General features: G+C 44.3%; 1 protein-coding gene across 3 annotated transcripts in view; it reads right to left on the reverse strand.

Moving 5' to 3' along the window:
• The window catches only part of HS3ST5 (heparan sulfate-glucosamine 3-sulfotransferase 5), an 892,491-nt gene that overhangs the window by 165,756 nt on the left and 699,786 nt on the right, over positions 1-26,949 (reverse strand). Inside the window, exon 5 of one of the 3 annotated variants that reach the window (XM_069607861.1) lies at positions 14,478-14,617. The exons of the other annotated variants lie outside the window; for them this stretch is intronic. The gene's annotated coding sequence lies outside the window, so the exon portion shown is untranslated. The remainder of the gene's footprint in view (positions 1-14,477; positions 14,618-26,949) is intronic. 3 annotated transcript variants of the gene reach the window in all.

Below are 26,949 nucleotides of genomic sequence, written 5' to 3' on the forward strand. Positions count from 1 at the left end.
TAACAGGATAAAGGAAGAAATCAATATGGCTGGTCCATTAGGGTGTTTTGACACGAGGAAGCTAACCATGATCACGGTTGACGCTAGTGAGAGTGGACTGGGAGCTGTACTATCTCAAAAGCAGGAAGATGGTTCTGAAGAGGTAATCGCCCATGCTTCGAGGGGTCTCAAGGGAGCAGAGTTAAGATATTCGGTACTTGAGAAGGAGGCATTGGCATGTTTTTGGGCTGTGGAACGTTTCAGAAATTTTGTGTGGGGAGTAGAGTTTGTGTTGCGAACGGATCATAAACCCTTAAAAGCCATTTTTGAGAATAAGGGCCTTGACAAGGTATCTCGGAGAGTGGCAGGGTGGGTCACCAGGATGCAGACACATTGTTTTAGAATGGAGGTCATTCCCGGGAAGGAAAATGTTTTAGCCGACAGTCTATCAAGGATAAAGGTGGCAGCACCTGAGAGTATGGGAAGTGAAGAAATGGAATTAGTGTTTGTCAACACTGATGGCATTGTATCCAAGCAGGAGTGGTTGGACGAAATGGAAAGAGATGACATCATAAGGAGGGTAATCACATATGTAGAATCGACGGTATGGCCAAATAAGGTAGAATTGGCGGAAGGAATGAAGCCGTTTTGGGAGGTGAAAGATGAGTTGTCCGTAAATGACAATATTTTGTTCAGATGGGGTAGAGCAGTGGTCCCGATAGGTTTAAGGAAGAAAGTGGTAGATTTAGCACATAGCGGTCATATTGGGGTTACCAAGACCAAAGGAGTATTAAGAGAAGATTATTGGTGGCCGGGTTTTGATAAGGAGGTGGAAGATCGTTTGGCAAATTGTCAGTTTTGTGTTAGGAGTGGAAAGGGAATAGCGGCCAGAAAGCAACCTTTAGTGGATGTCGGTCTTCCGTCCAGAATATGGAGTGATATAGCCATGGACATACTGGGTCCCGTGGAACTGGGTTATGCCCGGGGAAAGTATATTGTTTTGGTGGTGGATTTGTTTTCCAGATGGGTGGATTGTAAGGTCGTGAGGGAGATCACGAGTGAAAGTATGATAAAGGTTCTGCAGGAAATCTTTGCAAGTGAAGGTTTACCTGAGACCGTATTGACCGACAATGGTCCCCAGTTTATTGGAGAAAAATTTGCTAACTATATGAGGAAGTGTGGGGTTGGTCACAAAAGAACTTCATTATACCATCCCGAGTCAAATGGTGTGGTTGAGAGAATGAATAGGTGTGTGATGGAAAGTGTACGTATGGGAGAGGAGTGTGGTTTAGACAAGCTAGCTCTAATACAAAATAGAATGTGGGCCCTGAGGATGGCGCCGCATTCTACGACCGGTCTGTGCCCATTTGAGCTCATGAGGGGAAGGAAGCCATATTCCATGGCTTGTCCGCCATGGCTGGGAAGATGTAGGGAAACCGATCTTGTTGTGGATGAAGTGAGAAGATCGTTAGTGGAAAAAAAATCAAATTGGGTCAAGCGTGAAAACTTGAAGAGAGGAAAGAAGGAGTTGCGTGTGGAATGTGGTGACTGGATTAGGATAAAGAGAGCAGTGATAAGGAGGAAGGGGGAGTCTCTTTATTCGGATCCTGTCAGAGTGGTGGCGGTCATGAAAGGGGCTGTGCGAGTTGCTGGAGGGCAAGTATGGAATAAAAATAGGGTTGCCTCTGTGAGGAGAGGAAATATGTGAAAGCATAAGCGGGGATGTGCCCAGGAGAAGGAGGAAGGAAATGGCAACTGAGCTGCTCATGGCGTTTTGTTCTAGATCATTTTATTGTGAATTAGTTAGTGTGACTTGTTTGAGTTAAATCTATTGTATGAAATGTGACGTAGTTAGTGTAACATGCTGGAAACAAAAAGGGGTTCAGATATGTATAAAAAAAAATAAAAAAAAAAATAATGAAGGGAGATGTGTTGTAGTGGATCTGCTTTGGAGAGGAGATCTCTCTAGTGAGGAGAGAATACATTATGATGTAATGGAATGTTGATGCAGGTTTCTTGCTTGGTTCTAAATTGGACAGTTGGAGGAGAGAGCTGAAGGGAAGGGAGCCCATGAGATGTGGGGTCTTCTTTTCTGACTTATTAACCTAATAAATCTACATGTATGACTTACCTGCTTCCGCATCATCTTCATAACAATTACGAGTTATGCTCGAGGGTGCCGCACAGCCCGCCAGGTCAGACCTTTCAGGAACCCGCAAGCAGAACTAGTAATGCGGCGGGACGGTATGAACGGTGCCGGTGCCTTACCGGCACCGTTCATACCATCACCACCAGGGTCATAATGAGGCCCAACAAAATGTTAACATGACACAAAATCCAGAAGGCTTTTTTCAGCGTCGTTTTTTCTCTGATTCGCCACCTTTGGCTGCATTTGTTTTTTTTGGCCAGTTTTCACTCAATTAGGACACCAATCATTTTGCGCACAATTAATTGGTAGAAATTTTGCGTTTAAGCAAAACTGCCCAAAATAATTCAGATGAGAAAACAGACAAAATGCTTACTTTCATTCTGCCTGGCGACATTGGCGAAACATACTCATTTTGGCCATATTTCATCAATTAGCAGAGCACATTTCAGCTTCTTCTGCCACCTCACTGACAAATGCTGACTTTAGAGATTAACCCTCATCACCGAGGTGCTTATATTGAATGTGACGTTTTGAAGGTCAATCAGGACTCATATGTTAGTAGAACAAGGAAATATGTAGAAAAAGAGGGGCGCCTGACCACTCCCCGATCTCTCCAGGTCAATTATAGTGAATACAATTGATCAGGGCGACCGGAGTTGTACAAAAAGACACAAAAACAATTAGGTAGTATTTATCACATAAAACTCAACAGAGCCAAATTAGTGATGGCCTGTATTTTCTTCACCCTGTTTTTCTAACAGGTCTTGGATGAGGACAATCAGAGTCTTAGCATGCACACACCCCTGGGGGAATGGCGTGGCTGCAGCTAGCAGTGTGTCCACAGCTGACATTACATGCTATATCATCAAGGCACGGAAAGTCTCCCCTCCTGGAAACACTGCTTTAGCTAACTATGGAGCTTCATTATATATGTTTATCCCGGACAATAAAACATAGTATCGCACATTTGTATGTCATTATAGATTGACACCACAGGCAAGGTTGTGAAGAACCCAGACCACAATTCCTGGTCCTGATGAAGGCCGTCTTATCCACAGCCATCCAAAGAAGCTAGAGGCCGAAACACAGTGGTGTTGACTTTTTACAAATATACAGTGTCTGCCACACACACCGGATACTTAGGGCCTAATTCATGGAAGCGTTTTATAATGGCGCAGTGCCATAGGAAAACATTCTGTGAATCAGGCCTTTCGTTTTTTGATGTTTAGTTTGACAACAATACCAATCCCCTCTCAAAGTGTCAGGTGTTGTATGCTATGAGCCATTGTACATTTAAAGATATTGACCAATTTTTGTTGTGATTAAACACGTTGTTGTATGTGTTTATTTTGTTGGGAATGTTTAGGGTACCTGTGATAATTATTTTTTCTGTATGTAACACACAATATGAGTTTTATGTGAAAAATACTACTTAATTGTTTTTGTGGGGAGTTTTTTTATGAAATGTGATGCAAATTGTGCCTTTTAAAGGGTATGTATTCAGCAACGGTTCTATGTTCATTTATCGAAATACTTTTTTAGGATTTTTTTGCCAAATTATTTCTCTCAAAAAACCCATTGAAAATGTTATTTTTCTTTTTGGGGGATGCCCCGTAAACCCCCCTATTAATCTAACACTATTCCTGACTGCCGCCACCCCTAATATACCATTCCCGACAGACCTCTGTTTTTTTAATGTGTTTTTGTGAGAAAAATCACCAAATACCCCATCGAAAAAATGCATGTCGATGAAAGGACATGGTACCTTCAGCAACAGTGGTCAAAACTACTAGCCGTATGGTGAAGTAACTCATCAAAATGGCCCACAAAAGTTGCCCACTTTGTCCCCAAAAATCGGGCCCACACTAGCATTTTGCATTTCTGGCTCAGGCATTGCCCTATTACCCTATAGTCCAGTCCAAGCCTACCCTCAACCATTAGAAATAAACACATGATACCACATCTGTTATATTTGGAGCCATCCTGAAGAAAAATTGCTAAACATGTAGTGCCAAAACATGAGCCAACACCCTGTAACATAACACAGCATGATATAACATCACAGTGGCCATTTATCAAAAAGCATGTCCTTGATATGTCACTGTGACATTTCATGAAAAATAGCCAGCAGACTCTACACCCTGTTCCCCTGAAGGGGATTTATTGTTGGTTGTCTGAAAGCACAATGCAGTTTATGAACACTTTTACATATCACAATTCGTAAAACATTTTAAAAGCATGAATTATAAGTAACAGGTTATTTAAAACGTACTTAAACCCCAGAGGTTTCTAAGCGTAGACCGCGGATCAAACCTGTGTTGCTCCACGCCATTTTGCTTCCAAGGCGCGCATGTTGCCCTGAGCTATCCTCCAGAGAATGTGTGATAAAGTGTATTTTGCTATGGCATATAAAGAAGCATAACTTTTAAATATCTGCGTGTAATTGTTGAGGACTTTTACGGCCAAGGTTCTCCATTTCTTATAAACAAGCCGGATTCTTGAACTCATTCTAGGTAAGGCTGGTCATCCTCATCGGGCCAGATTACCCCCTTATTCATTCTACCAAGACAACCCATAGATAAGGGGTCGGCACACTTTGGCTCTCAAGATTTGTGGACTACAGCTCCCATCATCACTAACCAGCATAGTCAATAGCCAGGTATCATGGGAATTGTAGTCTGAAACAACTGGAGAGCCAAAGGTTGCAGACTCCAGCCATCGTTGCAGAGCTTTTACTGCCCATGCTGTAAACTTGTGGAACCATTTAGTCCTATGCCAGAGCTAATGGGGTCTAGAATTCAGCTATTTCTACCCTAGAAAGCAAGAATTCTATCGGGCTGTGCTGTATAATCATTTTTAGTGCTATGAAGCACTATGGACATTAGAAGCTCCATTTCTAATGACATTCTTAGCTGTGGCACATTTCCGACCCAATTGTTCATCTTTTAAGTCAACCCCTCAGCCCCTACTTTAGTTAGCCTCGGGTTTAATTACCAATGGAGATATACACACTTCAAGCTCTTTAAATACCAAGGCCATGTCAGACCACTTAGGCAGCTTTCCTCAAAAATCACCTTACATCTTGCAATTGTCTATTGCTTTCCATATGGTTAGATCCAGCATTGAACCTGTGTCCATGGCTACATTTATCCCCAGATATTTAAAGGTATCCTAGTCCCAGTTAATTTACCTTGCACTGTGTTTTTCCGTATTCACATCCACCATGCCTCCCAGTGGTTAAATGCAAGATGCATTCAAATTGATGTTCAGTCCTCATCTGCAGTTATATCTTTCTATTTCCACCGTAAAGTGGAAAAGACTCCAGCGGATCTTGAATGCACAACATCAGATCATCCCCAAATAGGGTAGGGTGACCAGATTTTCTAAAAAAAAAACCCGGACGGGCTATGGAAATAGAAGTAGGACTAAAGAAAATACACATTCGACTTTAGTCCTACTTCTGTTTCGTTGGCCCGTTGCGGGGGTCATGGAGGGGGTGTGCTAACAGGCACACTCCTCGCATTGGAGGAGAGCGCTGGGGAGGGGAAAGGGGAGGAAATGGGGGCCCATTCTCACAGGAAAAGTTGCGCCGGGACCCGATTTCGGTATTTTGAAATCGGGGCCCGGCAAAAAAAAAACGGCAAAAAAGGTCTGTAATCAAAACCCCGGACGGGGTTTATAAACTAAAAAAACTCCCGGGACCTCGGGACGTCAGGTGATTTCCCCGGACTGTCCCGGGAAAACCCGGACGTCTGGTCACCCTAAAATAGGGGCACTAAGATGCAATCTCCCATCAAACACAATTCCCATGTGCTCAAACCATGTCCTGATGTGATAAGGCAGTGGCTTAATGGCAATGGCAATGAGCAGCATGGAGAGGAGACACGCATGCCGCATGCATTTTTGCATCTCCCGTTCCTCCGAAATTACTCAGCCTGTACGTATTCTGTGGAATGAATACGATTCGATCATTTCACTATCTCCCTATCCTGATAGCAAAATTAATGTGTTCCAATGTGGTCAGCACTGTACACCCATTTAACAGAGAGAAAGGCTTTTGTATCGTCTAAAGAAGCCATCATGTAGCCTCCCCTGTACTCATGGCCCACCCCATAATCTGAGAAGCCTTCTTATTTCATCCTAGTGTTACTGCCTAGAAGGTATTCTGTGAGGTCAACATGAATACATGTTCTCACTACCCCAGTGAATTCCATTTACTGAAAATGTACTAAGGATCCTAACGTCAGAGCTGCACAATGACAACGGCTTGCATGATAAAGAAGAGCTAGCCTTCTTCTGCAGCTTAAGCAGTATAGTCATTATCACTTATCGTAATATACCCGGTAACAGGTCTTTTCCAAAGGGCAACATCTGTTGCCCCCCCATAGGCTGAGGGGCCAGGATAGGAAGCATCTTGTATCCCAAGACCAACACAAATTTTAGGGGTGAGTGATATTATTGCATATGGCCTAGAAGTCCCATTACATCTCATTCACCTACACATCTACATGTCAATTATTTTATTGGGGTCATGCACCAGTTAGAAATAAGAGTCCTATCCCTTCTTCCCATATTGCATGGACCACAAACAAAACACTGAAAATCCACCATTGATGTATTTAGTGTCTGAGGCACACTGTCCGGAACAAAAAACCAAGGTGACCTGTGCAGGTAGTTGATTAGGACACAATTAAAATAAATATTCCATCCCTGGGAAAACTGCTCTTATCTAGAACTGTTGGTATACACATCCACTGTATCTTAATTTGCTGCATAGGAATTCACAATACAACGAGGCCTACCCCAAATCCTTTCTAGAATACCCACTATTTTTCCTGGTCATCTGCGAAATGGCGACACCCCTCTCAAATGAATACTCCTCTCGAATGGGATTTATAATTATGATTATAATTGGTTATTTATAATGCACTTAATACCCTGAGGTTTCCAAGCGCGGACGTGTTGCCCCTGAGCAATCCTCCCTAGAGTAGGATGAATAGGCGGAACTGGTTCCTCTCGGGAGGATAGCTCAGGGGCAAAGCGCTCACCTTTGAAGCAAGACGACGCAAGCTACACAGGTTCGGTCCGCGCTTAGAAACCTCTGGGTATTAAGTGCGTTATAAATAACCAATTAATAATAATAATTAATCATAATGCGTATCAACACATCGAGGACCCCTTTACTGAAATACGTTTCCTGTATATGTGTGATCTAAGCAAAAAAGTAAAGTCTTGATTCATGCTCTTTTACCTTAATCATTCCACTCCTGAAAATTCCAGGCAATTAGCTTAATTTCAACGGTTGAAAGCTATAATTCTCACAGAACTTCAATCCATACTAGCAGTCAGAGAAACAGTTCTCCCTGGTGCGCCTGGCCTCACCAATCATGCCAGTGAGCCACACTTGCTTATGGGCTTATAAATGTTTTCCAGTGAGCTAGTCTTAGAAGTTCTCTCTCCGCTTGATGGCATATCTGTAGAACTATAACATGAGCTGTAACTTGTAACTTCCCTTGCAACCAACATCTGTAGGTTACCCATATCATTTCCCACCAGAGCAGTCCTCTTGGAATCAATCTTCCCGTTGCCTTTAGACATCTGTGGTTTTGCGGTTCTATGTGGAAAGACCTGTTTGTAAAGGTCTCAAGAGAAATGTAATTTTACCGATCTTCTCTTTTCTCGGAAAACCGTCATTTTAAAGGTCTTTTTCTCTTGAGACCTTTAAAATGTGGTTTCCCTTTCTTTTTTTTACATAACCAACCCCTCATTGTTCATCCCTGCCCTGCACCCACAAACCCCTCGACTCCCAAGCCCCCACTCCCCAACCCAAAACACATACATATAGACACACCAACACACATGCACCCTCAAACTCCCATCTCTCAGCCCTATCCCCTCCCACGCCCCACTCCCCCAACCAAAAAACATACATTCACACACACAACACACACACCAACAAACACGCACCGACACGCACACTTACCCGTTCTCCTGGTCCTGCGCTTCCAGGTCCTGACCTGCTTGTCAGGCCCTGCACGCTCTCATATGTGGCAGGGGCGTGAACGTTGGATTTAGAAAGACCGCTCCGTGTGATGACAGAGCGGTCTTTCTAAATCAGTCTTTAATTGAAAAGATCTTTTAAAAAAATCTTTTCACTTAGGACCAGTTTTGCATGACTCTGCACTTCTGAAGGTGCACCCTTTTCCATCTTGTATATGACTTGTGTTCCCTGTCCTGGGGCTCTTTCTTATTCTCACCTTCCTTCTTTCAGGCAAGTATCATGCTTCATGCGGGAGTCAGAAAATATAACTCTTCCTCTGCGAATACCGTTATCCTAGCAGGGCACAGTCAGCAACATATACCTGATCTGTAAGATCTACATTGCTCTTTTCACCTCATTGAAATGACCCCCTTGTTTCTAAATTTCAATTCTGTTGCCTGTAAAGTTTGTCATGCTGGCTGGGCCTTGCTTAATGTGTCCTTTTCCTTGGAGATTTGTAACATGGCATCTCATCTCAGAAATGTGGCAGTCTCTTGGCTTGTATACTGTCTGCCCCTTCAAATACAAAGATAAAAGACGGGTTCTGCTTCTGCAGGGGTTCTCTTCTCAGCTATTTCTTTGGCATTGGTGCCCTCCGAAACCTCTGGAAGCCCAACCAAGCTGATGTTATTTCACCTGACCTCTCCCTCGCCATCTTCTGCCCTCAGTTTTCGTTTCTGTTATTTCTTATTTAATGCCCTTGCTTGGGTTTTTAAAGCTGCATGTCTTCTGCTTCCAAAGTTCTCGTCTACTCCTATATGACCCTCGAGGATATATTAAGGAGTTGTTGACACAGCAGCAATGCCTCATTTTCCACTGAACTGACCTTGGTGTCATGATGCCCGCTCCCGGGGAGCCGGTTCAAGCCCTGCGTCCCCGAAAGCGGACATTCAGTCCCCAAGGAAGGACCCAGCAACCCCATATAGGGGCCCTTTGGACAGTGTCCTGGCGCCTATGCCGCCAGGCTCATAAAAGACATCAGTCCTGGCGCCATAGGCGCCAGGCTCATTATGGGAGTGCTTGGGTGCACTTACCTGATGCAGACCATGCTGCAGGATCCCGGCCTCCTTGAGGCCTGAAAGGAACTACTTTACCTGTGGGACTAATTTACCATCCGGGCGTGGTCGGGGAAGGATACATACCTGATTGGAGGAAGGATACATACCTGGAACTTCTTCCAAGGCTATTTAAACCCCACCCGAACAGCCACACGTGCTTCGCGTTGTTCTGCATCTAGCAGCTGGACTCTCACCGTATCTGCTCCTGCATCCTGACTTCTGCCATGCCTGCTTGCATCCTGGATCACCTGCAAAGGAAGAGAAGAAGAGAACAGAAGAAGGAAAAGTCCTTACCTGCTAAATCCGCATCCCGGAGACATCTCGCCAACAATCTTGAAAAGGAAGACTTTTATTTAAAAGCTCATCGCGTCGATCGCTGCAGCGCCGCATTCCACTCACCTTTACAGGTCGCCTCCATGTTCAGCAGCGATCATCCGGATTCGCAGTCACGCCCCAGCGCCTAGGGAGGAAAAGACCAGAACAAAAGGCGAGAGAGAGAAGGGAATAAGGAAAGCTAAATCTCCATGTTAAGAGTTACCTGTTGATTCATTCCCTCTTCATTTCGGGTCCGCGCCGCATCCTGGCATTTCCGGACCCCGGCCCCTAAGGGGAAAAAGAGACATCAGCGTTAATGAGCGAATGAAAAGACATTGCCAAAAAACGCTCATTAAAGACTTACCTGATTTCTACAAGGATTTCACCTCTCATCTCGGGTCGGTGCCTGTTCCCCGGCATTCCGTACCCCGGCCCCTATGGGGAAAAAGACACTAGCATTAGTACATTAATGCATGGACACAAGGGGAACCTCTTATCAAAAAACTTACCTGGAAGCCAAGCAAGTTTGGTTCTCACCAATCCGAAAATCCAGTGAAGTAACTGGATACCAACGCGCCCCTGCATCAGAAGCAGGATGGAGAGCTTGTCCTTCCAGACCCTAAGGTGAGACGCTACGAGGAATCACAGAAGGGTTTCGAGGAGGGTGAGAGGGGAAAGTGGGAGGCCGATTGCATTACCCCGCAGACAGTTAATCCCCTATTTTCGCCTACAGAAGGATACTTCTGCGAGTCAGACAAGCCAGATTTGGGGGGCCCGGTCCAGTCCGTCTTCCGAACCCTGCGCATCACCTTAGAAGAGGTTCCAGCAGCGCGAACCAGGCCAGCGCCTCTGTGGGAGTCAGGTGAGCGTTACACTTGGTTTCAAATGACATCTTAGTTGCCTCAATTGCCATTAGGATTTCCGAGGTGCCTGATGCTTTCAAGCCTACATCTTGCCAATCCTGGGACTTGCTCTTCTCCACATATACCACTGAATGTTGTGAGGTCGCCTGTTGGGCTTGATTGACAAATTGATAAATCTTAGGTTTCTGAGGTCTCTCGTGCTGCTTGTGCCTAGACATTCTAGGAGTAAAACTAGCCAATTTCCTCTGGTTAAGTTGGTGAAGGGGGAGAGCTCAGGCGCAACGTGTTTGTCTTGGAAGCAAGACAACACAGCGCAACCCAGGTTCGAATCCTGAACCTGCGCTTAGAAACGAATCTCTGGTATTACGCATGTTCGGGAGGTTCAGGATCGAGGGGATAGCTCAGGAGCAACGTACTCGCCTTGGAAGCAAGACAACATGGAGCAACACATGTTTGATCCCAGGGTCTGCGCTTAGAAACCTCTGGGTATTAAGCCTGTTATAAATAACCAATTACAATTACACATTTTTTTTATAAAGGAGCAATTAATTATAAAGGGCTACTGTGTGGCTGTCAGCTGCTTCTGGGCCATCATCCTTTGTTGAGATTAATTACATTGCTTCTTCAATGTCGCCTGATGTACTATCTATTGCAGCATTCTCAAGCTTCTCTTCAGTTACTTAGCTGCTGAAGTATCAACTTCACAGCTTTATGCACCCTTATCTCAGCCAGGAGTGCCCTGGGTTGTACTCTGCTGGCTCTCGTTTATTAGCTCAGTGCCTCTCAATCCTGCATGGCTGTAAAGGTAATAACTTCCAGGGCTAACGCTCCTCCCTTGTAGCACACTAACCACACCCCACATGTGACTTGAACAACGGCATTCTGGGAACTCAGAACTATATATATGGTACTCCTCCACCCTGGGCTCTCCCTCCTCACTTTCTGCAACACCATCTGCCTCGCGGAGCTCACTCCCTGCGTTCCTGCTCGGGAGTAACCCCAGGCCCAGAGGTGCCAAACCAAGCTCTCCATCCGGGGAACTCTTGACATTGACCCAATGCTAAATGGAGTCAAATGTTATCATTTCACTTGCACTGCAACTATCCCAAATCCATTCTCTGCCTCAACACTAAGACCAGTGTCAATTGTTTACTTCTCCCAGGACTCAGAAAAGTAATGTGCACTTGCCATAAAGAAGTTCCCAGAGGCACCACCCCGACATGCCTGCTATTGGCTTGCAGTCTGGCACACGTGGTCTGGGCGTGTCAGCCTAGCTCATGCCAGCCAATCTGAAAGGAAACTGCAGACGCTGCCGTGCGGACAGAGTCTTTACTGGATAGTCCAACCTAGGCTTTGGATTAGCTTTCCAGCGAAGCCTAGACTTTAGTGACCATTGGTCTCCCTTGTCGAACATTAAGAATAGAAGGGGACCTGCGCTGGTAGAAGGCAGTGACGTCTAGACAAGGGCGATGTCATGGAATATATAGGACACCATCGCTGGTCTGTCAACCATGCTCAATGGAAACTGAAAAAGATGTGCTACGTGGGTTTAATGTAAAATGGCGATGATGTGCTAAGTGGGTATAATGAAAACCGGCAATGATGGCTCATAATGGAAACTGGCATGATGTGCTAAGTGAACATAATGCAATTTGATGACATTGCTAAAAAAGGTAATAATGAGCAAAGCGTGTACACATATCCGTCAATAAAAAAAATAAACAAAACATTAGAGAAATATTTTCCACCTCCACATGGCATCGCGCCTTGAAACACTTGTGTATAGGCGCGTTATAAATGCCATATCATATCATTATCATATCATTAGCACTTTCATTTGCAAGGGGTCGGGTTTGAAGGAGGGTGTTTGCAGAGGGCACGTTGCAGTGTGGGCTATATTAACTAAAACACCCCATTCAATTAATATTTCCTAATCATGTTGTGAAAACAAAGGATACGGGTTTTAAAGCCCCAGCTCATTCTCAGTGCCATTTATAACCCCAAGCACGCAGAATGGCAGGCCTTACAATTCGGCTGTCTTCCCTGCTGCTCGATGACTGCTGGCGAGACAATGTACTAATATATATATATATATATATATATATATATATAGGTTTACACAGGGCATACACACTTTTTACATATTCATTAAGCTGCCCATAGAGCCACTCCATGGTTCACCAAGTCCCCACACAGCACCCAATTAGAGTAATGCAGAACTGCACAGGCGAGCAGGTGTGTGCCCATTACAATGAAGTACCTCCTTCATGGCCTGTTTAGAATCTGCATTAACTTGATATCAATTAGTTCATTGGTCCATCTGTGTATGTGAAACACAGGACATTGCTCTTGGGATGGAAACTGCAGGCCTCCATTATTCAGAGTTTTGTAGGCTGTTTCACCTACACCTTCCCCATCTAAGCACCGCAGACCAATCCCAACTAGCAGCCATCCCAGATCCAAAGAGAACCGCCCAATATAAATAAATAAGGAGGTACAGGGACGTGCAGCTTCTAAGACAACCATCGCTGGCATTTTACAACCCAAAGAAACATTAGGGGCCAGATTAGAGAAACTTTGCATCAGTGCAAGTGAAAAGTAGCACAGTATTTGCACCAGTGTTAATACGGAAGGGAATTAGCACTAGGTCACAGTTTGCCCTGGTGCAAAAATGCATCAAAATATATATTTGTATGCACTACAGCAATTTTTGCCCTGGTGCCTATACCATGCCAAACTGCACTTGTCTGTGGGGCAGTGGTTTCCTAATATGACTCAGTGTTTTTTTGCAAATAGGGCAAACATTGTCCTAGTGCTAATACCGTGCAACTTTGCACTTGCACCGGTGCAAAGTTTCTGTGATCTGGCCCCAGGTGGCCTCAAAAGATCATCAGTTTAAAGAAAGACCAGAAGAACAACATCTTAAACCAGGACGAAACAGAGCAGGGTCCCTTTGTAGCAAATCTCATCAGCATGTCACGTCCCCACGCATAACGCTTCAGCCGAGGAAGGCAGAAGATCGTTTCCCTTCCCATTAAGCGGAACATGGTACACTAAGAACTCTGCATCCTGTCCAGCATTAAAACTCCTATGAGAGCAGGAGTCTTCACTATTCCCAATTCCTTCACTTACCCCCAAATAACTGACTCACTACTTAGGGTGACCATATTTAAAAAGTAAAAAACCGGGACAGGGCAACTAGCATTAAAGTAGGACTATCTCTTGAAAGTGGCTGTCAGGGCACTTCACTTCAGTAGCGTCTGGAGGAGAAGGGGGTTTAATTGTTACTGTTCAAATAAACACATATTATATAATTAATTTATCACAAACCAAAACTATCTTAAGTAGTAAAAAGCAGCATTTCTTCTGTGCGAGATTGTGCATTCTTGCCTGCCAGCGATGAAGACCTACTACCAAAAACCGCGACCAGTGCAGTTTCCAATGGGAACATAATATTGAGAAACAGGGACAGAGCACCAAATACCGGGACGGTCCCGGCAAAACCAGGACGTCCGGTCACCCTACCACTACTCCATGTCTTACTACTTTATCCTACTCACAAAGTTTACTTACTTAAACGACAGCAATCTGGCTGAAAATAGCACATTAGTCTTCACTGAGCCATGCCACTGCTCACAGTTTGCTCGACCGACACCTGCCACACGCCTTTGCCTAACCCAGTATCACAGCGCTGGCTTTCAATTGATTGATCTTGGACTCCATACACTTCATGAGACACAAACCCAAATGTCACTGTCACAAACCTCTCGGAATCATACCAGCACCCAGGACTCTGTTGCTTCTGGCCTGCATGCATCGACACACCTGTTTACATCTGCCTTCCTAGCTATGTGTCGTAATGTATATTACGTGTTGGGAATGAGGTGCACGTGAAGGTGTTGCTGAGCATGGCTTAGAACGTGCAGTGTACGAGTTCAGCGCTACATTCTGTATTTTGCAGTTGGGGCTAACTGTTGCGGCCGGGTGGGATGTTGTCGGTGTCGCTCGCTTACCATCTAACGTGATTAAGGATGGCGCTGTAACAAGTAATAAACTTACCGTAAATTACTTACCTGCGTGTCGGACTTGTGTAATCTCAAAATTACATCACTATCCCACGAACACCGCAACATTCCCTCTTTTTTCTCTCTCTTCTTTCTCAGAGCCAAATGCAACAAAGCTGTCAAAATTGTGGAGGTTCATTTCCAAAGAACTAAAAGAACAAGAGACTAAATTCTTGAATGATGAAAGTCTGGATAACGCCTGTGACAAATTGAAAGAAATAAACAAAACACTGGATACATTTATGAGCAGTACGTTAGACAAAAAACCCAAAAAACTAGCTAAAGATATCAAAAACTTCCAACTTGAACTCGTATACCCATACCTATCGGTTGATTATAAGGAGAAAAAGGAAAAAGAAAGATTACATAATCAAGCAGGCCTGCCAAGGAGCAGACGCAAAACAGTTTCCTTCTGGAATACATCTAGCTCGGGTTCATCCGACGATGACCTAGCTAACCCTAATGATAGATCCAGCAACCGTGGCAACCAGCAACAACCACCAAGGTTGCCTTTTTTAGGCCTAGGGGATCCCAGGGGAGGCTACTGGGGTCCACCGCATTTTCAACCCATGCCTTCATTCAACCACCCACGCTGGAGGGCACCGAATCCCAACAGGAGATGGAGGAGATATTAGAGACTATACCTATCTTCAACCTCTCAGGATGTGTGCTCAATAAAGATGAGAAATCATTACTATCCAAAGGATTGTCTTTTGTCCCCACCAATCATACTGATTGGTTCAGACTGGACCAAGAACTCTCTCACTTTTACAGGACTATTAGACGAAAAGTCTTCTTTCTGGATAAAGAAAGCCTTCCAGAAACAGAAGACTCAGGATTAAGGAGAAAATCCAACTTCCTCCCCAGTGACAACGAAATGCCAGCATCTGTCCTCTCTTTCGAAAAATGCATTAAGCAAGAACTAAAAAAAGTCCAGCTCATACCGTCGCATAAAAGAAACAATCTCTCACGGGGAGAACAACAAGCCCTCAAATCACTGTCAGGAAACTCCTCTATTGTTATCAAAGCAGCGGACAAAGGAGGTGGAGTTGTTGTTCAGAGCAAAGAACAATATAAGGAAATGGTACTGTTATTACTTAATGTAGAGGATAACTACAAAAAACTCCGTAAAGATCCTACACCAGAAATCAAAATGAAAATCAAGGAGACAACTGATTTGGCCATGTTAAATAATTGGATTTCGGACAAAGAAGAAATCTTCCTCAACAACTCTGCGGGTCGCATTCCAGCGTTCTATGCTCTACCCAAACTTCATAAAAATCAGAACACACCTCCGGGAAGACCCATTGTGTCAGGATGTGGTTCGGTGCTTGAACCTATCTGTCAATTTATTGACTACTTTTTAAAACCCCTGAGTCAGAAAACTCCCACATATCTGCGCGACACAATGGCAACAATAAACAAGTTTGAACAGCAACCATTTAATCCTGCAGAAGATATTTTAGTGACTATGGACATCAATAGCCTTTACACCAGCATCCCCCAAGAAGCTGCGGTCGAATGCATTAGGCATCATCTTACCCATCATATGTCACAAACAAGAGTTCCTATTAATTTTATAGTTGAACTACTGGAATTGGCTCTTACGAACAATTTCTTCCAATTTGAAGAGACTTTCTACCTGCAAATTCGGGGCACAGCCATGGGGGCAGCCTTTGCCCCGAGCATGGCAGTTATATTCATGGCTGAATATGAATACAATCATGTCCTCAACATATGTAATCCATTCCTGGACAATATAATGCTTTGGCACAGATATATTGACGACATCATCTTTATCTGGAAAGGAGAGAATAACACCCTTACAGAGTTCTTTGGATGGATTAATAATCGCACGGAAGAAATCAAATTTACCATCTCCAGTTGTAATACTAGCATCAACTTTCTGGACCTTACCATCAGACCTAAGAATAATATTTTGGAATGCACCATGTTCAAGAAGGAAACAGATCGCAACACAGTGCTCCATTATAAAAGCAACCACCCGCGCAACCTGAGAAACAACTTGCCCTATGGCCAGTTTCTTAGAGTACGCAGAAACTGCACTGATACAGAAGAGTTTAAAATAAACGCAGCAGCCCTTGAAACTAAATTGAAAGCTCGAGGATACCCCAAAAAACTCCTCAGAGATACTCAAAAGAGAGCCAGATTTACACCGAGAGAAGTACTCCTCACACCTAAAATCCAGGACACCCAACAAGACATCATGGCATGTGTCACCACTTTCGGCCCCCGTACTACAAAACTTAGAGGAGTTATTAGAAAATTCTGGCCACTTATACAACTTAGTCTACCCCAGGAACCGCTGCCTAGAATGGCACTCAAAAGATCTAAAAATTTGAGAGACATGCTCACGCATGCCAGATTAACTAAAACAAGCACCAGATCTACTCTATGGAACTTGAGAGAGATCAATGGCCACCATCCATGTGGGAACTGCACTGTGTGCAAACAGACGAAGAAAATGAACTCCTTCATGATTGGCAACAAGGAATGGAAACTCAAGCATTTTTCCAACTGTAAGACCTGCAATGTAATCTACATCATAGAATGCCCTTGCAAATTACGGTATGTGGGCCAAACATCGAGACCGGTACAAAAAAGAATTGGGGAGCACCGCTCGAGAATTCGTTGTAAAACTGTGGCGGCCCCATTAGTTCCACACTTTCTTGAAATGCAACACGGCCCAGACAGTTTCTTTTGGTGGGTAGCGGATAAAGTGAACAACACCAGCAACATTACCAACTCTTTGAATTTCAAAGAAAGCTGGTGGATGTATAAACTTCAATCCATTTCTTCAGGACTCAATGAAATAGAACCCCATCGCCAATTCTAATACGTGTCCTTGGCGCCATGAGGGTCCAGTTGGGTATTTTTCTTTTCTTTTTTTCCCTCGTGTTCTGCCCTTCCGCGATTTTGCGAGCACTCGGGCCCTGGGACACTATTTCCCTCGCGCATGCGCAGGCAACCAGCGTCTGCCGCGGATGCGCAGTACACCAGTGTCTGACACTCCTAGGTGTGCGTCGTACTTTCCATGCGCATGCGTAGGCAATTAGCGTTTGCCACGCATGCGCAGGAAACCAGTATCGGGTATTTCTGGGCATGCGCCGTATAGCACGGTGCACACAGCTTCACTCTGTGTCCCACCGAGCTGACGATTGTACGCGGACGCCGGAGCCCACTCGATTCAGGTACTTCAAGTTTCCTTCCCTCCCTTGTGTCATTGCACCCGTCCAGGCGAACAGCGCTCTCCCTCTTACTCACGGGAGGCATAGCCCCTGATCACTGCAGTTGCAATCCATGTGGCAAACCTAAACTGACCACGGTCTTCTCTCCTCTTTACAGCCTTTAGCTGTCTCTGCTCACCGTTGTTCTCCAGTTTCCCAAGTCGGCAATTTGGGCACCTCGCCAGTTGTATTGCTTGGTTGCCGAGACCATCACCTAGCTAACTCCAGGTAATTTTCCTGTTACACCTCCTATTTACCAACATTCTTGCCCCTATTTATACCACAGGGGGCCCACTGATGCAAGAGCCCCAATTCCTCTTACATTTGTTTTCCAGCTCCTGCATGTTAGAAGCAGCTTCTACTTTTTCCACCAGAGTTATCCATTGGAATTTGCAATTTTAGCCATCAGGCCACCACCCAGGACTCTGTCCTGGCTAAGGTCAGTACTTGACCAACAATATGAGTCTACCAGAGCTCTCCTGTTTTAATCAGTGTGTCCTGTTTGTACGAATTTTATCATATTCTGTATGTGGAGTTCTTTTGTATACCATGTCCTGACATGACATTAGGTGCGCTAACCATAGCACCTCTTCCTCTTCCACAGGGGTTTCCAAATCCTTGGCTCCATGAAGAAGGCTGTGATCCACTGTCTAGCCGAAACGTCCTGGGACACTTCCCCCTTTGGGGTTAACAGGTCCCTGTTTTCCAATTGGTTTTGATTTATGTCAGTGACGTCGATCTACTTTGGTCACCCTCCAGCCTGGCTTTTGTTAGACCTATCCAAGGTTTTGTGTTAGAGCAACAAAAAATGTTCTATGGATCTATGCATCAATGTGTTTTTGCTGTTTACATGGCTGAATATGTGAAATAATGAATATTCTGTACAATGCAATATAATGCAATGTTTGTATCATTTACATGTCTATGCGACCTTTGTTTGTTTAATAATGAACATTTGACTGAGGAGAAAAAATAAAAAAGACTCCCAGTCTTATATCAATTAAGTGTTTTGTGGTATACACTCTTTCTCCCTGGTACCTCTCCATCTTTCCTTTGGATTTATACGAATAAGTACCATAACAAAGGATTAGATATATAACAAATTTTATTTGCATTTTAATAACTTGCAATCAGCTTTGACTGTTTCAGCCAGGACCACCCCCCTTGTGTCTTCTTTCAAAATTGTGGAGGTGAGCTATACAAAAGACCACATTACATTATATTTCCCCCAAACCCCTCATGTCAGCGTTTTGGGAGAATTAAAGGTGTGAGCATCATTGTACTCACAAAGATATATTTTTACTTTTGACAATTCTGAGATGTTTCAACCGGGTGCTTACAGGTCACTGACATAGCAGCCATGTCTGCGCCTCAACACAATGCTGTGCTGGATTTGTATAATGTTTTAAACTAGCACTCTCTGCCAATAGTTGAATATTCACATAATTCTATTTACTATTCGCATGCAATGTAATGCTCTTTCCATTTCCGTGCTAGCACATGAAGAGGGAGATACAAGTGTGGCCCTTGTGACCCCCACCCGACTTGCAGCCCGACGGCAGAGAAATGAGAGATGCACATCACACCTAGGCCCTGCCTCGCAATCGCTGTTGTATCACAGATGTGAGAAACGCTAGTCGCTCAGACAGCCATTCAAACCATATCTAAATGACAATATGGAGGAGATACAGTTGTTCTCAATCGAACAAGTTGACTGACTATAACTCTCGAGGAGCTGATGACGTCACCGCTGGCGTTATGACATAGATGTGTTAGACATGAAGTATATAGGCATCCATGTATGAAGCTACACAAACACTTTTAGTTTATTGCAGATAGACACAAAACAACTGCTTATGACTCCCATAGATAGAGGACAGACACACACACACAAGTATATCAAATTGCGAAGTGGAAAGAGCAAGAAACCAAGAATATGTACAACTAGCTTGCACATGCTTAAATTGTGACTAAAATGGAGCGCTTAGAAGCCATAACTATGCCAATAGGTGCCATACAAATATCAAATAACAGAACATATGTTAATTCTATGAACACATCAGCCGATGGAAAGAAAGCATTCCAAAAGGGAAGGGCAGGCAGCTTCAAGCCACATGAAGGCCTGCTTCACTAAGGCTGCCTAAAGTAAAAGGGCTATTGGAAATGTAAAGCACATGCTGAACCGTAGGAATGTAAAGGAAATCTCAAAATACAAGGTTTTTCGCTGCACTGTATGTAAGAGCCACTTGCCGATAATGTAGGTGCGCTGCAGCTTCAAGATGGAGGACTTTCACTGCATGTATTGATATATTTTATGCATGGATTTTCTTATTGGATTTGCATCGAATTGTCAGGAGTACCTTGATAGTCTTGCAGAAGTGAGTTCATGGGCCTCATTATGAGTTTGCCGATCCGGAAACAAGGGTGCCAGTAAATTTACCGGCACTCTTGTTTCTGGATCGGCAAACTCTGATCCTGACTGCCGTGGCCGCTGTGCCCGACAGGTCTGACCCTGATGGCCGCACCGGTCATGGTAGGCAGACCGGTCACGGAAGCACCGGCACCCTAGCAACGCTGCCGGTGCTTCCGTGTCTCCACTCCCATAGAGTCCTACTGGACTCTATGGGAATGGAGACATATATTTTACTGGCGGCTGACTTCCCGTGCCACCAGACTTTGAATCTCCCGGTGGCACCGGGAAGTCAGGCACCGGTAACATTTTACGAGTCTGGTGGCAATATTCCGGTCGCACCGACAGGGTTACCGCCTGACTCGTAATTAGGCCCCATAACAGGTAGTATTAGCAATAATTGTCAGATACATGAACATGCGGATGGTGTGCAGTGAAAGCTTGAATCATTTAGGGCCTGATTCATGGAATATTTTGCAAGGTGCAAAGTGACTTTTCACTGAAGCAAAGTGACTTTGCACTGCCAACAAAAACAGTGCAAAGAGCATTTTTACAGTGCAAGGTCTTCTTGAATCAGGCCCTTAATGTCAATAAATGGAATGAATAAGCTTCAAGACACAATCCCCATAGACTGAAAATGAGATTGAAATTCAAAGCCATGTCACACTTTGTATTTAAAGAATTCCCACATTTTCCAAAGAATTACAGCCGAGTTACGTGTTGTAATAAGGCACTATTGATCGCGGTTTCTGGAGGCCATAGGACCTTTGTAGACATACCATAAGTGGTCATTCCGCTGCGGCAAATCCAATGATTTTTGGGAGGTGCAGAGGAAGATTTGACTCCAGCAATCAGCTGGAGCCAATTCCTCCACTTGACCTCCAGTCGAGGAATTCAGCAGCGTGGTATGTTTGATGATGATTGCTCTACTGCCAAAAATAGTGGTGGTAATGGAACCTTTGTATTTTAGTTTGGAGTCACTTATCGGCAGACCTCTAAATCCCATACTGCTATGGGATGAGTTTAGCTTGCCAGATGGAACGGCAGTGTAGTGTGTCTTTTAGGGACGGGTCACTTGGAAGATGTTGGAAGCTTACTACTATGCCTGCACACGTTTGGCTTTGCATGTATACTGTACATGCCTATATTCCAATGAAAAGAGCCAGTCTTGAATTGAGCCACTGTATACTTGTTCTTTGGAAAGCCACATGCCTCGAATTCACTCCAGTAATTCCATGCTTGCATGTTATGTTTATGAGCACAGGTGTAACAGACATGTGCTGCAGGCAGGTTATTGAGGGGCCTCCAGATGGGCTCACGTTATGTGTTTGTCCCCAGTTTAGAAGAGTATGAGTGTGCCCCTCGCTGCATTTTGCAGGAGAGCACAGTTTTTTAGTGTCACACCACTGTTATGGAGATTGCTGTACGTTATGTTATGTTACTGGGATTAATACCACGCACCGATTGGTTGGCTCTGAGGGCTGTGAGGGGTTGGTCTGAAGTTACTCGTAAGCTGATTGCTATAGGACAATTTGCATTTGCCCTGGTGAGTGTGGTGTTTGGGGAGAGCTGGGCAGGAAGGACACACCAACACGGCTGATCTGATCTGTTCTCTGTTCTAATTGTTAAGATGGCTCAACTGCATTGTGTACCCAGCTGTGTGCATGACTAGGGGCAGGACTGCATATATGACTTAAATATGTATTTGAGCAGACTGTGGAATACTTGAAAGTAGATTTTTTTTTATTGGTTATTTATAACGCACTTAATACCCAGAGGTTTCTTAGCGTGGACCTGGGGTTCAAACCTGTGTTGCTCCGTGTTGTCCTGCTTCCAAGGCGAGCATATTGCCCCTGGGCTATCCTCCCAAGAGGTTAGGAACAGGTGACTCTTTGAAGGCAGTGCTGGAGGTCATATTTTCATGAGCTAAAGAACTTCATGTCCGTCCAAGGAAGTACAGATTTGAAGATTTTAAGAGCAACAGTGTGGAGTATGTTGTGTTTTCCATGAGCAGGTTCAAAACATGGGGCCTCATTACGCATTGGGCGATATTCCGCTGGTAAATCCACTGTAATACTGCACAACGGAATTACCTTTATCGCCCCTTGGTCCGGCGGAATTACCGCCAGATTACAAGTTGCAGTGATGGAGTTAATCCCGATTTTTTGAGAGTCCATTGGACTCTATGGGGCATTTTTGTCGGAATTACCACTGTCAGAATTATCGCTGTGTGCACATTTTGCAGATTTTTGGCGAAAGTAGGAGGATTTAATCCCCCACTCCAGGGCCATACTCGTAGTTTGGCGATGCAGGAAAAGTGACAGTAATTCCGTTACCACCAATTTTTCCATGCACCGCCATACTTGTAATGAGACCAAGTGCAGTTTGCAGGCATCGTTCACTTTTTTGCAAAGCGGAGGGTAAAAGTAAAGAGCAAAGGCGATTCCACTGTGTTTTCCTTTTTACTTATGCACTGCGCTGTGCAAACGTTGAACATTGCATTCAAGGAACCCCACAGCAAGTGCACACGTTGGTGGTCCCCTGCGTGCAATTTGCATTTTGTTCGAAATTACCTGTATTTCATTTTTAAAAATGTAAATACCGACCTCAATGTTAAAAGTATTAGAATATCCTCCAGTCCCTGTGCCTGATATTTGTTCCTTCTCTTACCTCTTCATCATCCGTTATACATCATTAATTTCATCAATACTCTTGTGTAAAGGCACCTTACCCAAGGACTTCCTCTGCTCTCTGTTGTTGTCTATATAAATTTAAAAATAGAAAATATAGAGGGATTATTGGGAAATTTGAGGCTGCACTTGACATATTGTGGCAGAATCTGCAAGTTTACACCGTACATGGGATTGTATCAGGCAAACAATGCCATTTTTAGGGCCTTTGTGTCTGCCCTTTGCATTTTGTGGCAGGACCTGCACACACGGGAGAACACCTTATATATGGGATTTTATGCCCTGGTGATCACAAATGTGCCAAGTATTGCTAATCGGCAAGCTTACTCGCATCAGTTGTAGTAGCAATGCTTGGGCAGTGAAGGCGCTCCAGGTCCTTAAGATGGCAGCATGTGGCAAATGGTGTGAGTACCTGGGTATAGGATGGCATAACCTGGCAAATGCCTAGGCGATGCCTCTACAAAAGCCCATAGTATTGGCGTTGCTGTGATTGTTTCAAATGTTGACTATGCTTGCAGGCTTGCAAAACCTACACTTTTCCCTGTCGTGTCTGATTCCCCCGAAACTGCCGATTGGATCCAAATAAAACCCTGAGATGTTGAGGTCTCAGGCGAGCTTCATGAAGGACGCTCATATACAATCACTTTAAAAAGGGCTAAGGGTGTGTATGTTCGTCCTGAATTCCCATACAGAATCATTGTACTCTCCACCCTCTCCCGCGGTTAGTAGCTGCGGAGGAAGCGTTTCTGTTGTGTGTGCAAAAGAAATGTCTGGCAGAAAAAAAAAGAACATTTGATGAGTTTATGAGATGTACGGCATAATGTGCACATCAGGTCAGTGACAACTCAGGCTGGATGTTGCTGAGCCCAACACAACTGAAGTCAGTTTCAAATTTATGTTTTAATTATCATGTAAGCCACGGGTCACCACTGTGGAACACGAATGTGCTAGCTTGATTTAATAGCCATGCCAACTTTGTGACAAAAGATTCCAACTTGTAGAAAGCAGCCAGTGGCTTTGATCTCTGACAGTACGCCAGGTCATTACTAACGCACATTTCTCGCTGAAAGCATCTTATAATGGCAGACTAGACGCGTGGCATAAGCCATCAGCGTGTCAGGAAAGAGATTTCAATTTCCTTGAGTCGCCTCTCACGGCGTGTGTTGCTAGCTATCCTGCCGGCTGCTGTCCAACAATTTTCTTTTTTATTCGGTTTCTCAAAAGCGATGTTCCCGCTCGCTATCATTTATTTGAAGCCCTAATGGGACGACCAAATTACAGAGGGTGGTTTGATCGGGTCTGATCATCTTCCTTCAAAAGCTGTCATGTGCTAGTAAGCACTCTGACAAGTCATACACAAAGAGAGGCCTGCAAACACCTCCGAATAGCATGACAATTCAACTATTTATTCCATTGTGTATTCTCCCCACGCAGGATTTTTACTGGCCCGACGGGGAGGTCGGGCCAGTAAAGAACCAACCAGCAGCTCGGTTGGTTCTAAAAATGTGCAACCTTTCCCCTCCATACACACCACTGTGAACACTTCTGACCTCATAAGCATTGGCACAAAAAAAGAGTCTTCTACACACATTGCTTAAATGGCTGAGTCAACAGAAGGTTTGTTGATTTCTTGCTAAAAAACTTTGCTCTGAATCCGACAGCAGTGAGCCCCGGCAAATATACCTGATTGATTTGATTTGATCTGATGGATATGTAACACGCTAAAACACACTTAACTGCATCCTTGAGCAAATGATATTAAAGGAAGTGCTCGATTCATACTAGAGGTGGCTAATGGTCCCAGCTGGATATCACTCCAGAATAAAATTAAGTGAGCAGATGCGTCTTCAAGGCTTTCTGGAAAAGTGGAAAGGAAGACATTCTTTGAATGCTTAGAGGCAGTACGTTCCATCATCTGGGTCCGTAGATCGAAAAACGCTGATCGCCCCTATGAACAAATCTGGATGGCGGAATCGCTAGATGTTTGTCAGAAGATTGTAAAAGGCAAGTTGGCTCGTAACGGATCTGCTTCCTTTATGGATATTTGGGCGCAAGATTGTTTAGGCATTTCAAAACCAGAGGATTTTAAACTCAATCCTCTGTCTAACAGGTGGCCAGAGTAGTGATCTGCACATTGAGGAGATTGATGGAATTCTGGATTTTTTGATGGTTACACAACTTCTAATGATTTGTTTTATATGCTGCTGCTTGCCCTGCTTCAAGGCAGTGGTGTTAATTTTAGCTATTTTAATGAGACACATTTTCCCAACTTGAGAAAAAAATTATAAAAATTGGGCCCGAACATGTAATCTGCAGAGGAAGAACAGATCTCAGCAACAAGTACCTAACAAAGTGAGCTATTCCTTCTCCAAAGAAAGTAAGCCTTGTATAGTCACACTGATGACTATTGGAGGGAGGTACTCCATACCTCCTCACAATGCCTTCAGTGATGCTGATGTGTGATTTTTAATTGTTTGGTTTCTATTGATGTGACCCTTGGCTTGAGAGGGAAGGGGGAGGGTAGTGATTACATGCAGAGAGGCATCCCTAAATCAACATGGGAGCAGCCCAAAAGCCTTTGATGCTACTTGCCCACTGAGTGAATGCCCGGTCTGTTTGCTGCCCACTTTGCTCCTGGGTCCTAGACACTTGCAATGTTTTGTTGTGGACTACAGGCATGGAAATGCCTGCTTTGGGGGGTCTTTGCCAAAAGGAGCGATGGCTGCCATGCCAAAAAAATAAATAGCCTCAGAGGATAGAGAAGCAGATTGTGTACAGGTAGGCGTCTTTTTCTGCAATCCTGTGCATGCGGCCGATAATTATTATTTGACAAATGATGGCAACCACCCAATAAATAAGTGCTCCTTCAGGGAGCGGAGTGATGTTTGGAGGGTAGGGTTGTGCAGTTTACTGAAGAGGTAAAGTGCTATGAGGTCCGCAATTGCATATAAGGTAAGTGCTGTTGTGCAAAAAGGGAGATGGAAGGAGAGATAGAAGGGTTGGCGGGGAAAGCGTTAACCAAGGTGAAGGAGTGGGAGTAGAGAGGGCTGTCTGGGTTGTCAAAGGGTTTTTATAGTGAAAAGGAGGTTGTCTGGGTGAGGGTGGGAGTGGTCATGTGGGTGAATTGGTAGCTGCATGGAGGTTGAAGCAGGTGGTCTGATAGGTTTGTGGTGATTGAAGGTTGCCAGTGTACCTGTGCACCAGTATTTGGATAGTGTTTTGAAGGTGTTGATTTTGGGTTCTTGTGAGATCTAGTCTGGTACTTTGTTTCATAGGGTGAGGGCAAAGGGAGAGAATTATTTTTCTCCATGTTTCTTGTGCCACCATTTGAGTGGTGTCAGCTTAGTCTTATTTAAGCTTGTGTGGGATGGCAATCTTAAGGAAGGATTGGAGGCCGAGGCACTGGAAGAGTGGATGATCTTGTGGGTAATGTAGTTCTATATTAGTTTTGATGGGTTAGTTGAGTGTTTTAGAGCTCGAGTGATATAGTCACAATGCTTGAGGTTTAGTACACATCTTGCAGTTGTAATTTGGACAATGTGGAGCGATTTTAGGTTTTCTGAGGACAGACCCATGTAGAGAGAATTGTAGTCCTCTAATCTTGAGTGTATTAGGGCATTGGTGATGATGATCTATTTGTGAAGTTCCAAGATGGGGGAACATCTTTCTGAAGATGTGTAGGAGGTTGTTTATTCTTTGGTGATGTCTTTTGTATGTGGTCTAATGGATAGGTCAGTGTCTGTTAGGTTGCTCAGGGTCCTCTTTTCTGAAGTAGATCAAGGGGGAGTTCCTAGGTCAGCAGGCCATACAAAAGGAAACGGGTGAATGCATTGGATGCCAAAGACCATGACCTCTGTCTTGCTGAGGTTGAGGTACGGCTTGTTTTGGGAAATCCATTTTTGTATGGCCTTAAGGCATTAACCAGTTGTTGGATTTGATGTTTGGTGAACTGGAGAAGGTAAATTGTGTGTTTTCAGGGTATACTAGAAATGTGGGTGTGAATTGTTTGTGCATGTGAATTGGTTGTTCAAGTGTACGAAAAGAAGTAGTGGAACTATGTTCCCTGCAGGTCTGCCTCACTCCCCACAAACCCCATCGCCACGCCCCCTCCCACACACAATCCAAACCCCCAA

This window comes from Ambystoma mexicanum, chromosome 4q (assembly GCF_040938575.1).
Source record: "Ambystoma mexicanum isolate Mex_15411 chromosome 4q, UKY_AmexF1_1, whole genome shotgun sequence".
NCBI lineage: Eukaryota > Metazoa > Chordata > Amphibia > Caudata > Ambystomatidae > Ambystoma > Ambystoma mexicanum.